Source organism: Carettochelys insculpta, chromosome 8 (assembly GCF_033958435.1).
Source record: "Carettochelys insculpta isolate YL-2023 chromosome 8, ASM3395843v1, whole genome shotgun sequence".
In the NCBI taxonomy this organism is placed as follows: domain Eukaryota; kingdom Metazoa; phylum Chordata; order Testudines; family Carettochelyidae; genus Carettochelys; species Carettochelys insculpta.
In genome coordinates this window covers 21,732,507-21,737,091 of record NC_134144.1, presented here as the reverse complement: position 1 = coordinate 21,737,091, position 4,585 = coordinate 21,732,507, and positions in this window count along the sequence as shown.

Here is a 4,585-nt window from a genome sequence, read left to right as displayed (position 1 = left end):
GGGATGGCGGTCGGCTTGTAGTGGAGTGCCCCAAGATTCAGTTCTGAGTCCTGTTCTGGTCAACATATTTATCAGTGACCTGGATGAGGGGTTGGATTGCACCCTCAGCAAGTTTGCGGATGACAGTAAGCTAGGGGGAGAGGTAGTTACGCTGGAGGGTAGGGATAGCGTCCAGAGCATGGGTGTCCAACCTTTTGGCTTGCCTGGGCCGCATTGAATGAAGATAGTCTTGGGCCACATACAAAATATATAATATAGTTAATGTATATAAATCACATAATAATGTTAAAAGTTTACGATCTTGTGGGGCCGCATTACTAGCTGTCCAGGGACGCATGCGGCCTGTGGGCCGCAGGTTCGACACGCCTGGTCCAGAGTGACTTAGACAAATTGGAAGACTGGGCTGCAAGAAATCTGAGGTTCAATAAGGAAAGTGCAGAGTCCTGAACTTGGGCCTGAAGAATCCCAAGCATTGTTACAGGCTGGGATTCGACTGGCTGGGAAGTAGTTCTGCAGAAGGGACCTGGGAGCTGTAGTGGATGAGAAGATGGACATGAGTCAACAGTGTGCCGTTGTAGCCAAGAAGGCTAATGGCATATTAGGTTGCATCAAGAGGCGCATAGCCAGTAGATCCAGAGAAGTGATTGTTCCTCTTTATTTGGCTTTGATGAGGCCGCATCTGGCGTACTGTGTCCAGTTCTGGGCCCCCAATTATAGGAAGGATGTGGATACACTGGAGAGGGTCCAGCGGAGGGCGACCAAAATAATAAGGGGGCTGGAGCATATGACTTATGAAGAAACGTTGAGGGAATTGGGACTGTTTAGTCTGCAGAAGAGAAGACTGAGGTGGGATTTGATAACAGCCTTCAGCTTACTGAAGGGAGGTTGCAAAGAGGCTAGAGAGAGGCTGTTCACAGTGGCCATGGATGGCAGAACACAGAACAATGGTCTCAAGTTGCAGCTGGCAAGGTGGAGGTTGAACATTAGGAAAATCTTTTTCACTAGGAGGGTGGCGAAGCATTGGAATGGTCTACCCAGGGGAGTAGTGGAGTCTCCATCCCTGGAGGTGTTCAAGTCTCGCCTCGACAAAGCCCTGGCTGGGCTGATCTGATGGGTTTGCTCCTGCTTGGGGCAGGGAGCTGGACTTGATGGCTTTTTTAGGTCTCTTCCAGCTCTATTGTTCTATGATTCTATGAAAACCACAGAAGACTGACCCTGAGCAGTAGTGTGACAATGTTTACAGATATCTAAGGTAGACCACATTGCTCTAGCTGGCTCCAAAATGTAAAGTTACATGCAAGGCCAAAGAAAACAAGCAATTCTTGGCTTAATATCCTTCCAGAGTATGCACATATTTGAATCATTAAAATTCCTGTACCCACCTAAGGGCTTCTTTTAAATATAACATTAAGAACTTTCCCATTGTGTTGCCTCTGTAGAAACAATTCAGAGTTCACTATATTTGATTAACTTGTACCAAAGCAGGCAAAAATGTGCACTCAGACAGACATTGCTAAATATTTTTTTCAAATATGAGGTGACGCCAGTTTTAATGTGTTGTAGCTGACTTCAGCAATCTCATTTTGTAATCTTTAAAAAGTTTTCATCGCTTTAAATATAGAAAACGTGAATTCATAGGTAATACCTCTATTGCAGCTTCCGTTTGATCTGAAAGCACTTTATGAGCATGAATGAATTCAGACAGATTTCACATGCAAAAACTAAGACTCAGAAATAAGCAGCTAATGTGGGGGTCCTTTAACATGTGAATTGTGCTAGTTGATATAAAATAGAGCAGGGGATAGCAAACTTTTACATCGGGCTATGCTTTTCATCCCCGCAGTTAGCACACCCACCCCACCGCAACCTGTCTAATGTAATCCAAACAGATGGAAATTTCACTTATATTCCTATGGGGGGGAAAAAACCTCTTTCAGCATGTGTAAGAAAATAAGTCTGCAGAATGTAAAAACTATATTAAGTGGTTTATAAATGTGAATACACAGATGTATAAACAGTAATGTATTTCAACATTTTAATGAGATGGAGGAGCCTGAGACCCTGTAGCCAATCATGCTGTGCCTTCCTTTTGAAATTTCACTCTCCCTTGAGGGGCTCAGTCCCCCACTTTTTGTGTCCCTGAAATAGAGAAATGGGCTTTTAATGACTTGAGTAGTGCTGGAACTGTGTGAGAGAACTGAAAATAGAATCCATATCTCTTAAGCTCCAGAATTCTGCTTCTCCATCCTTCCCCCTCCCTTGCAATTAGTTGATAATCTGTTGATTTTATGTATTCCTGATGAACTAAGGCTGTTCTTGCACCCATTATTTACAGTGTCCAAGCCGCCATTGTTTTCAATGGAACCAGGGCAGGTCTTTATCCAGTACTCTCGAAACCATTTCTTACAGTTAAGATCTTTCAGTGAAACTAAGAGGATCTGAATTATCAACATCTTTTAACGATGTTAAATAGAAATAAAGGTTTGATTAACACATATTTTCCCCCACCCTCAATAAATTGACAAGAGGGATCTAACTCTTTTTAAATATAAATGCCCCTAAGGCCCAAGTTCAGACATAACATTTCAGTAAGTGGCCTGCAAATAGCTGAATGGTATTCAGATAGAATTTCTCTGACTTTAAAAAAAAAAAAAAACACCTCACTTGTTTCAGTTTGGATAGCTTTGCCAGACATAAAATTAAGCAAAGTCAAAAATAATTAAGCAGCAGCTTGAAACATAAGAATTCTATCTTTTGTATTTAAACAGCAGTTTACCTTCTTAAAACCCTGCATAAGCATTAATGAATCAGTCACTTCTTAACAAACCTGTGCATCTGAAGCATTCATCACAAAAAGATTCATCTTTCTGAAAGGATTGCTTTCCTCATCGAGAAAACAGAACAAAAGTTGCACGGGTGCAACAAAGTATACTGGTCTCTACCCAAACAGACAACTGAACCTTTAGAAACCCTGGGAGGTAGTGATCCTTTCCCCATGCTGATAAATTCAGGGTTTTCAGAACTTTTGATCCCTGGAATGTTGATTTGTATTCTGTTTACGGAGTCTTTCATTCTCTCCTCCCTTTTCCCCTCTCCCACTTCTCTCCCACCCCATTTCAGCAGCACATTAGGACATCTAGCCTTAACTTGGATTCATTAGCCCTTGGAGAATTTTTCCTGTACTGCAGTTCCAATGAATATATTTCAGTGAGTACACCTCCTTAGCAAACAATACTGCATTTAAGAGATCATTATTTCAATTTGTCTTCTGTTGTCAAAGGATAAAGGGTACTCATTTAACAACCCCAAAAATACTAAAGTGCCTTTAACAAATCATGCTATGCCAAAAGATTTATCTTGTCATTCCAATCGCGTGTTTATCATTCACCCCCCAAGAGGCCCATTGACATCAGCAGGAGTTTAGTGTACAGAAACAAATGCCAGATGGGGCCCCTTACGGGCTTGGTCTAATTCCTTTTGATAGCAAGGAGAGCCTTTCTTTTGAGTTCAGTAAGCACAGGATCAGGCACTAGGCATGAGAATTTAAAAAGCATGCTGCTTTGGTTGAACCCTACCCACAATGCACTCAGTGCAAGTCTTACAGCTGATTTCTGTGGAAGGATCAGGCCAATAAAAATACAAATACAGTACAGTAGGTGTACCTACTTCTGCAAATTATGACCTATGTAATGGTTCTTTGGGCATCATCTTCTTAGAAGCTCAGAGAATCACTGCATTCTCTTGCAACTACATTTTTCGCTTAAACAACAAGAAGTCCTGTGGCACCTTTTAGTCTAACAGATATTTTGGAGCATAAGCTTTCATGGGCAAAGAACTGCGTCAGATGCATTGAAATAATGTTGAAATAAATTGAAATAATGTTGAATCTGACAAAGCGGGTCTTTGCCCACGAAAGCTTATGCTCCAAAATATCTGTTAGACTAAAAGGTGCCACAAGACTTCCTGTTGTTTATGTGAAAAATGCTCACAACAGAATAAACAAGAGACCAGGAATAAATACAGGAAATCTTGTCTAAAATCCTGCTGGAAAAACTATGTTAATTTTTCTGTTCAGTTTTCTTTGCCCCAGAAGGGGGATTTACACATGAGTCTCCCAGGAGCCATAACCAGTGGGACAAAGGCTATGTGAATGGATGGACAGACCCACAATCACAAAGATTGCTGGCCCACAACCAACTTTTCCAATGTGCTGACAAATTCCAGTACATCCAGGACCAAACCAAATATTTTCCCTGATTTTTTTTCAGTTTGCTGGCCAATGTGAGAAATCAGTTATTCAGCTGGCTCAGCAACTAGCACTTACACAAACAACTCTCCAGTTGCTATGAGAGAGATGCGGTTTGTTTTATAAAAAGTACACAGCAAAAAATCCCCACCAAGGCAGCCTCAAAGCCCAGGTCAACTGACTTGGGTTCACACTATGACACTAAAAATAGCAGTGTCATTATTCCTGCTGGGGCTGGAGCTGATGCTTGGAGACCCAATAAAGAGAGTGGGTCTCTGAGCCTGGGCTCCAGCCCAAGAGAGAATGCCTAGGCTGCTATTTTTAGCCCCACAGCGGGAA